The following is a 10,507-nucleotide window of genomic DNA, read 5'->3' as shown; positions in this document are numbered from 1 at the left end:
ATTTTTCTCAGATTTTGGCGCCGATGACTAAGTTGACTAGGAAAGGTATAAAGTTTGAATAGTCAGAAGAGTGTGAAAACAACTTCTAAGAGTTGAAGAAACGGTTAGTGTCAGCCCCTGTATTAATCATTCCAAATGGTACAAGTGGGATGACAGTCTATACTGATGTATCCAAGATAGGGTTGAGTTGCGTTCTCATGCAACACGGTAAGGTGGTAGCATATGCATCCAGGCAAGTTAAAAAGTATGAGAAGAACTACCCCACTCATTATTTAGAACTAGCAGCAATCATCTTTGCATTGAAGATCTGACGTCATTACTTGTATGGGGAGAAGTGCTAGATCTATAGTGATCACAAAAGCCTTAAGTACTTCTTCACCCAGTGAGATTTAAACATGAGGCAGAGGAGATGACTTGAACTGATGAAGGACTATGATTGTGATATTTAGTATGACCCAGGTAATGCTAATGTGGTGGCTCACGGGTTAAGTCAGAAGGCCCAGACAGTTTCACTTTCGTACTTGGTTGTCCATCCATAGCTTATACAAGGGGCAATGCTGATGGATGAAATCCTTCTATATGAGAGAAACCTTGGACTAGAACATCAGTTAGAAGATGTTTAGCAGTTGACTATATCCTTGTCAGCCTTACAGGTACATCCATCCATCAGACAAGAGGTGATAACAAAACAATCATTGGATCCTGAGCTGTAAAGGATCAGGTTGAAAATTCAAGAGCAGACAATAAATGACCCTAACTTCACAATAGTCAATGATAGGGCATTACTATTTTGGGACAGGTTATGTGTGCCCAATGACAAGGAGATACAGGATAAGATTGTGAAGGAAGCACACAGTTTTGAATACTCACTTCACCTTGGAAGTACAAAGATGTATAAAGACCTTAAACAAAGCTATTGGTGGTCAGCAATGAAGGCTACTATTGCCTTGTATGCAGCAAAATGTCTCATGTGTCAAAAGGCCAAGGCAGAAAGGCATCGACCATATGGTACCTTGCAGCCACTCCTCATGCAAGAGTGGAAGAGGATGGATCACTGTGGATTCTGTCACGGGACTACCCCATTCGCCTAAGGGAATGGATGTAATTTGGGTGGTTGTTGACAGGCTTACCAAGACTACTCATTTTATTTTGATCAGGACCAATTACTGCATGGACAAGTTAAACCAACCTTATATAAAAAATATAGTCCATTTACATGGAGTACCGGTAAGCATTGTATCAAATAGAGACCCAAGATTTACATCTAGGTTCTGGAAGAGTCTCCAGCAAGCTTTGGGGACACAAGTGCATTTGAATACTGTTTTTCATCCATAGACTGATGGGCAGTCAAAGCAAACTATACAAATATTGAATTATATGCTCAGGGCCTGTGCAATGGAAATGAGTGGCAGTTGGGAAGAGTACATACCTCTTATAGAGTTTGCTTATAATAATAGCTACCATGTCATAATTGGAATGGCTCCATATGAGGCATTGTATGGCAGAAAGTGTAAAACGCCTCTATATTGGGATGAAGTAGGTTAGCGACGGATGCTTGGACCAGAGATGATACAGATGATGTGTGACAAGGTCAACGTCATTCGGGAAAGAATTAGAGCAGCCCAATCATGCCAAAAGGTATTGAATTTCAAGAGGGGGAAAAGGTATTCCTCAAAATCTCTCCTACCAAAGGGCTGCATAGATTCCACAGGAACGGCAAGCTAAGTCCGAGGTATATAGGCCCATTTGAGATCATGGCTCGAGTTAGCTCCGTAGCTTATATGTTGGCTCTTCCGCCTTCTCTCAGCAATGTTCACAATGTGTTCCATGTGTTTTTCCTGAAGTGGTACATCTATAATCCATCACATGTGTTGCCTGTGGAACCTAAATATTTAGAAGCTGATATGACCTATGAAGAGCAGCCTGCTGAAATTCTAGATCGTAAGATAAAGACTCTTCACAATCGCTCCATCACCTTTGTGAAATTCTGATGGGCCAATCATTCACTTGAAGAAGCATCTTGGGAGAAAGAGGATGACCTCCAAGCCAAGTATCCTCATCTTTTCGGACAACAAGGTACCTTAATTTTGAAGACAAAATTTTTAAAAAGGGGGGGTAAATCTGATACCCTACTTTCTAAACCCGGTCTAATTTTTTGGTTGGTTCGGTTTGGTCTTGCGGGACCTGAACCCACGTGAGGTGATTCGAGTATCTTATGGAACATGAAGGCAAGAGTGACTCTAAACTCGGGTTGGCCAAATGAGTTAGAGTCAGTGCCTAGTGAAGTTCGCATACCCAAGCCATGCACTTATACGTATCACGAGGCCATGTACTCATAATAAAGGTACATGACCATATTTTCTATCAAGTACACGTATTAATCAATTACCGGGAGTGAAATACATGACATGGCCGAGCCCCATCGAAACCCCAGTGTTTAGGCTAAGTTCTGGTCAACTGGTGGGTGGTCATAGGTGGGTCGGACCCACTAGTGTGACCTATCACTCTGGTCATTAGATATTTTACCCCACTATAAATAACATTTATTACTTCTCTTTCACCACATTTATTGTTTTACACGGTAGTTGAGAAAAGTAAAGAAGAGAGAGAAAAAGAAGAAAGAGGAGTGAAAAAGGAAGAAGAAAATGGGGAAGGAGATGGTTGTTGTGCATCGTCAGGGTTAGATCTCTTAAATCTAACACCGGATTAATGATCCTCATCTCGAGATCTATGATTTGAGGTGAGTAAAGTCCATATTCCTTAAATCCTTATGAAACCCCAAGTGAAACCCTTCGATTTGGGTAGAAATCCTTTAGATCTTGCTATTATCTCTTGGGAATGTGAATATAAGGTTTAATAAAGGTTTTATATATTGTTTATGAAGGGTTTAGAGGAAGACTTGCAAGATTTTTGAAGCATTTGTTGATCTCTTGAGCCAAAGAGAAGATTTGGGGTTTTGAGGTGTTTTTGAGTGAAGAGGTAAGATCCACGCTTGAGACTTTGGATCCACCTTAGATCTATGTTGGAATCATGATTTGGAGCTTTAGATTTATGAAAAATGCGATCGAATCAACCCGTGTTGGTTTCCCTAAGGCGGGATGAAGAATGGGAGAGAGTAGCAAAATCTCGATTGCGAATGGTGGGTGCCTGGAAATGGATGGGACCCACCAATCCAGCACCTGCCTGTCCTAGGTGGGCCGCTGGCTCGACCGATGAGCAAGACTAGTGGGCAACCTAGCCTGTCTCTCTTGGCTCGCCAGTCCAAACGAAGTTACTGGTCCGACAGGCGAGCAAGGACTGGTGGGTGCCTTTCCCATCGGTCTTGGCCCACCGGTCCAAGCAGTGTCCCTGGATTGACAAGCGAGTAAAGACTAGTGGGTGCCTTGCCTGCCAGTCGACCTACCAATCCGACTTCTCAGATTTCGATTGGGCCCAAATTTATTAGCAATATTCTCTAGTGATTTTAAACATGTTAGGATCATCATACCTCATTGGTTATGACCCTAATGTGTAGCATACTAAACCCAACTCCTTTACGATAGGTTGTTTTAGGAACTCGCGTCATTACACGCCGGATCTTTCTCGTACCAAGAGTGATCTTTGTACACGATTAGGTAAGTGGGAAGAGGACATTGCATCATGTCATTCTAGTTGTAGACTAGGCATGTCATCACATTATTATTATGTAGACTAGTCATCCACGATTGCCATTACATGCAATGACGTGTGCATTATGAAATTCAATTATGATCTGGCATGTTGATATCTTATTTGTTAATGCCTATTCTTGCTTTGTGATATGAGATGGATGACTTTAAATTACTGAATATGGTGACGAATGCGTTGCTAGCCCGTGGAATGGGCCGCGATGGTACTATACAGTTATACTATCTCATATAGGAGCATGCAGTTAGAAACGACATATCCCTATGCTACGACCCTTCCCAGCAAGGGTTTAAGTGTTGGGTATATCACTGGGGGCAACTTTGGTGATGTAACAAGAGGGCCAATCGTACTACTTTTAATTTAATGTCCCTCTAGGTGAGCATTTTACTTTAATGTCGCTCTGGGTGAGCATTTTACTTTTCGGTACTAACGGTTGGCCTTTTCCGGCAACCCTATGGGAATATCACGGGATGGGATTCATGACTCGGACCCAGGGCATACGCACACTGTGGTTGCGAGTAGCACATGACCTATGACCTAGAATTATTGTCTAGGTGGATTAAGATAATAAAATGAACTGCACGAATATAGGTTCATTTGTATTGCGCATACTTGTGTGGTCCTTCTTTTCACTCATTGGGCTAGTGAGCTCATCCCATGTGCACATCATTTTTAGTTGATTTTACAGGTTATTCAGCTGGAGAGCTAGAGTCGGGACCCACTATGAAATTTCCAGTCGAGGACTGGTGGGTCCCTAAAGATCTCTGGCAAGGGGCCGAGTGCTTGTGCGATAGCTGTGTTATGAGTCAACAACATTGATACCCTATAAGGATTCCTTTTTATTATTTTAGAAATATTACCCCTTTTGTGCTCTGGATGTTTAAATTGTATTTCTTGTGTATATATCACGCCTACGGGCTCAAATGTAAATGTATTATGTAATACAATTTGTGTATCAAGAATATTGAGGTATTTACAGATAAATACATGTAAGACTTCCGCTGATATACGGAATCTTCTTAGTTTAGAATGTGTGTATGTTGTGCTGTGGTTATTGTATCAGATGATCCTGGTAGGTTTGGATTAACAAGTGTTAACTCGATCATCGGTCGATTATGTATGGAATGGGGTGTGACAATGTGACTATTCTTCATTGTACAGTCTAGGTTTCCAGTTTCTTCACTATTGGGTTCATATGAAGGGAAACCACTAGTGGGTCCCACACTTAGGTAGGGTGTCCTAACCATACCAGCAGCCCACTCAGGATTTTCGAATCCCAAACACTGTATTCTTCTTCCATTGGCTCTTTCTATTAAAATTTTATGTACACAGCTCCCAAAACATAACTCAAGGCCTACTGGCCATTTACATAGCAATTTTGGCCACTAGAGACCTAACCGGTAGGTTTCCTGGGCCGCAACTGGCTGGTCGATCAGGACCTATCGGTTCCCTGTTTTCTGTAGAATTTTGATTCTGCCAACCCTGTACCATGTTCAAATTTGTTCCAATTCGGTTTTAACCTTCAATCTTTAATTTTGTTTCAGTTGGGAGATTAGTAAGGAATGAGTTAGACTCTCACTTCACCCATTTTTAGGTTCCTATTGTCTGACCCTAGCTTAGGTATTAAGTTCTTATAGAATTTTCAGGGTTTATGGTAAAATTTGTAGGACTGAATCTTTTTCCTAATCGTGAGGTTGGATTCAGTTGCTTTTAGTCATGTAAGGAATGTTCCAACCCATTTCAAGCTTATACAAAATTATTTGAATTGAATTAAATGAAATTCTACAAAAATCCCTCTTCAAATCTTGAATAAAATTTTTCTCTAAAGTGTTTGGCAAAATTTCTACCTAATTAATCCGATCCCTACCTTAATCTCATTTTTATTTCTTTATTCCTTTGAACTACTGAAACCCTAAATTCCAGAGTTCACAAGGATAAATCCCTAGCAATTTGAGTCTCAGAGACCTTTCCAGGGTTGGGGTTTTCCCTACTGGATAGCAATACCATGCACAGGGACACCATGGCTGCCTTCAATTGGCATAACCCAAAACTCTAACTACCATCCCTGTCAAGTTTTCACAAAATTACATTATTGTATAACGTAGAGATCTTACCTATCCACTGAATTGTCTAGCAGCTGTCTAAGAAGCAGCAATTCTCTCTCGATCTCCTCTTCTTCTCTTCTTTTCTTCTCTTCTCTTCTTCTTCTCCTTTTATCCTTCTTTGTTCCTTTACTGTAATAACAGTAGCCAACGATTTGGGGCTGATTCTCATCCCTAATGACCTTTATTATAGGGCAGCCCAAACAAACCTAAGGCTGGACCCCTCTTAATCCTTCTATATAACCTAATTAACCCTATTTGAAACTAATTGATAAACTCAATTTTTTTTCCTTTTGATTCATTGGTATAAGGTATGTATTTTATACCTTAAATAGGTCTCTTCCCATAAGGGTATGATGGGGAATTACATAGTAGAGGTGTGGGCCCCGCAGTGCTAAAACCCAAAAACTGCATTCTACCAGTCCAATCGGCTGGCTGGTTTGGACCTGCCGGTTGGCAGCAAATGATCCCCTTTTGCCTGTCTACCCTACTATCATGTACCTAGTCTCATAATTAAATTTTACCTCTTTTTCCACACCTCCTGATAAGTTCTCCAATGATGTTGACAGGCTAACCAGGAGTAGGTAGGGTCACTTCTACCTTCTTGGCACTCCATAGCTGCCAACCAAGCCAGCATTGGTTTCCTCTACTCTGTCTTCTTGCCTATTCACAAGTAGGAGTGTAAAATCAGATTGGGGTATTATAGATTCCACATATAACTACAAACATCTTTTCAGAGTGAATAAGTTTGAAAATACAAGAGTCTCCTTTGAAACGATTTCTAAATAAGAATTCAAACCAACCACCTCGAAAGCGCATTTGACCATTATCCTTGATCAGTCTCACAGACCACCAAATCCCCCTTTCATCTCTAAAGAAGGCTTGAGATATTTTCCCGATCAGAACACTACTGCTAAGTCCTTGGGAATACTATGCAAAATAAACAAAATATGTTGCAAAGGAGCCTCTTCATCGGCGGCATCTCCATCATGGTTATTGGCTTCCGTAATACCTTCAACCTAATCTTGTCATTGTTTTTCAAAATCACAAGAGGAGCCAATTCATCATCATCATCATAGGAGGAGAAGGAAGTGGCTGAGATTGAGACAATCACATCAAACATAATTGCATTTTTAACTCTTCTACATCTGCAGAACACATTTAAAAAAAAGAATCAAATATATGTTTGGATTAAGAGATAAGTTGAGGGAAGATTTCACATATAATTACAAACATCTTTCAAGAGTTGATAAGTTTGAAAACACAAAAGTCTTACTTCTTTCAAGAGATTTCCATAAAAGAACTCAAGCCAACCACGTCCAAAGAGCATTTGACCACTATCCTGGATCAGTCACACGGACCATGAAATCCCCCTTTCATCTCTAAAGAATTGAGATATTTTCACGATCAAACCGTGAGCTACTTTAAAATCCTTGGGAATACTCTACAACATACGACAGAGTATACTGCAGAGAAGCCTATTCATCATCGACATCTCCATCATAGTTATCGGCTAACGTAACACCTTCATTTTAATCTTTTCATTGTTCTTCAAAATCACAAGAGGAGCCCATTCATCATCATCATCATCATTATCATCATCCTGGATCAGTCTCATGTACCATGAAATCCTCCTTTTCTTTAAAGGAGGCTTGAGATATTTTTCCGATCTACCCCGAGCTACTGGAAAATCCTTGGAAATATTCTGCAGCATACAACAAAGTACTCTATTACAATCAAAGACTCAGAATGTATTGAAATTGAGATCTATGCACATTAAAAGCGAAACTTACTCGTCATATGAGATCTCTTCATGCTATATTATGTTTGATAAAATCTCAAAAGAATTCTGGGTTACCTTTGATCCATTACAACGAATTTTAAATCACCTATTTGGAGGATTAATAATGATATACCATAATACGCACACTACGACCTAAGAGCGGTCGGTGCTCAATCAACACTATGTCAAGCCCTTCCTTCCCAAAAGCAGACAACCTTGAAGGTCGACCAGGTAAGAGCCGACCACCTCTCCCTCAACCATATGACCACGACTATGACTGTGAGAGAAGGCCCCATATTATCTTAAGGAATGTTCTTAACCAAACCCGAGCGGTCATTTGACCAACGATAAACCATAGTTAAAAAGGCCAACTCAACTACAAGTGGAGAGAGGAGCCAATAAGGAAGGGGCCCCGAAATCACTATAAAAAGGGTACGGATCAACCAAATGAGGTAAGCGATTCCAAATAGTTGGAATCTCTTCCATTTGGAGAACCTAAATATCGACTAACTTAGGAATCGGAGCCTCCTTCCCAGAGGGAACTCCGGGCCAGTTTCTGACCTGTGTGAGTGCAGATCTCAGTTCATAGCAGAGACCAGATCGTTGATCCAACTGAAGGACAGAGATTGGCACTAACAAATAATGTTTGAGTCATCCCCCAACACTTAAAAAAACAGTGTACAGACCATGAACAAGGCCAAGACAAAGGCACTCTAAGAGTGAAATGAAAAAAAATTACTTTTGATTTCTTCCTCCTTGAGTTAGCTATCGTTTCTCTTTTGATGCTTTTGTGTTTCCCTTTTAACAGGGGTTTGTGGTGGATGATGGTATTCATTCTCACAGCAGCTTCGGTCGAAGACCATGGTCCCTTTATATGTGAACATTACGAAATCACCAAATCTAAGATCACTATCCCGAACAAAATCATTCCATCCCTTTGTAAAACAGAACCCTTTCACCATCAGTGCAGTTGTCCATAGTCCTTTGGTTTTCTCATGGCAATTGAACATTGCCTTTCCTTTGATTGGTCAAACTCTAATAGTTGAGATTGACATCACATGTGTCATCTTTTCTTTTCCTTATGTATCTCAACTACCATAGTCAGCTAGGGTGAAGTGATATGTGTACATAAAATCTATATCGTTTATATGATTGAATATAGTGGAAATACAAATCTGATAACCGTAACTAATGCCAATCCCATTACTTTTGTTGGCTCAACGACCTGGTTGACCAGGACACATATTGGTCTAAGATCAGCTCCTGCGTAAGAGATTCTTATGTCTACGCTAAGTTCGGTTTGGAGAATAACCCAACCATCGCCATGAAGAACCTTGACACCAACAATGGCTTTGAGGGCCTCACCTCTCCGGTAGATGTTGGCGACAGAATCGAAACTCAACCTGAGCCTCCACCCATCAAAAAGGGCAACCTTCTTCAAGACAGAAGAAGAAAAAGGAAAGAGAAAATAGCTAGTTGGGCCCAAAGGCACAGTTGGTAGTTCACGTATTAAAAAGATATTAATCAGCTGACGTCATAAATTAACAAATATTCCCTAAATGACACTGGCGGTAGGGGGAATCTGATAATAATTGTCAATAATACAGGGGGTGTTTTGTTAAAAGTGGCATTCCTCAAAGGATGACAATGTACATTTCCTACTCTTTAAAAAAACTTACCTCTGCATCCATTTGCAACTTGATTAAATTTAAATCTTATAACATTCCTTGGCAAAAAATCGTTTTCGTCATGTCCAATTTCTTAGGCATAGTTTTCCTATGTGGCATGCTCTTACTTTATGCCTCCTGATGAGGCAAAATATGTCACTTTCCTCAGCACGGCTGAAGCATGTAATCAAACCAGAACACGACTGAGCCGCTTCTTCGGCCTCATTCAATCAGCGCTTCTACCTCGGCCTCAATCATGCCGTGCTGCTACCACGGGCTCCATCACACCGTGCTCTGCCTCGGCCTCCATCAGGCCGTGACCCCACCTCTGCCTCTATCAGGCCCCGCTATCACCTCGTCCTCCATCATGCCGTGCTGCTACCTCGGTAGCCATCAGGCCGTGCTGTTACTTCGGTCTTCATCAGGTCGTGCTCCTATATCGGCCTCTATCAGGCCGCGCTATCACCTCGGCTCCATCATGCAATGTTGCTACCTCAGCATCTATCAGGACACGCTATCTCCTCGGCCTCCATCAGGCCGTGCTGCTACATCGTCCTCCATCAGGCCGCGCTGCTACCTCGGCCTCCATCAGGCTGCGCTGTACCTCGGTCTTCATTAGGCCGTGCTGCTACCTAGGCATCTATCAGGCCACGCTATCTACTCGGCCTCCATCATGCCGTGCTGCTACCTCGGTGTCTATCAAGCCGCGCTATCACCTCGGCCTCCATCAGGCCGCACTGTCACCTCGGCCCCCATCAGGCCGTGCTCTAACTCTGCCTCCATCAAGCCGAGCGACTACCTCAGCATCTATCAGGCCGTGCTAACACCTCGGCCTCCATCAGGCCGTGCTCTACTTTGGCCTCCAGCAGGCCGTGCTTCTACCTCGGCCCTATCAAGCCCGCTATCACCTCGGTTTCCATCATGCCGTGCTGCTACCTCGGCATCTATCAGGCCGCGCTATCTCCACGGCCTCCATCGGGGCTGACATTCTACCTCGGCGTCCATCAGGCTGTGATCCACCTCGGCCTCCAACAGGCCGTGCTGCTACCTCGGCATCCATCAGGCTATGTTGCTACCTCGGCATCCATCAGGCCATGATCCACCTCAGCCTCCGTCAGGCCGTGCTTCACCTCGGCATCCATCAGGCCGTGCTGCTTCCTAGGCCTTCATCAGGCCATGCCCACCTCGGCCTCCATCAGGCCGTGCTCCACCTTGGCTTCCATCTGGCCGTGTTTTAACCTCGGCCTCCATCTAGCCGTGCTGCCACCTCGGCCCGACGTCAACAACAA

The 10,507-nt window shown here is 42.6% G+C and overlaps 1 long non-coding RNA gene across 1 annotated transcript; it reads right to left on the bottom strand.

Annotated features, from left to right (window-relative positions):
• Positions 1-6,542: 6,542 nt before the first annotated feature.
• LOC122073417 lies at positions 6,543-7,679 on the bottom strand. The gene is made up of 3 exons (XR_006138782.1): positions 7,562-7,679; positions 7,045-7,473; positions 6,543-6,916 (listed from the first exon to the last, which is right to left on the bottom strand). It is a non-coding gene; the product is annotated as an uncharacterized LOC122073417 (long non-coding RNA).
• Between the last annotated feature and the right edge of the window lie 2,828 nt (positions 7,680-10,507).

The sequence above is a fragment of the Macadamia integrifolia genome, chromosome 3, assembly GCF_013358625.1.
Source record: "Macadamia integrifolia cultivar HAES 741 chromosome 3, SCU_Mint_v3, whole genome shotgun sequence".
NCBI lineage: Eukaryota > Viridiplantae > Streptophyta > Magnoliopsida > Proteales > Proteaceae > Macadamia > Macadamia integrifolia.
This window is presented reverse-complemented; position numbering and strand designations above follow the sequence as displayed.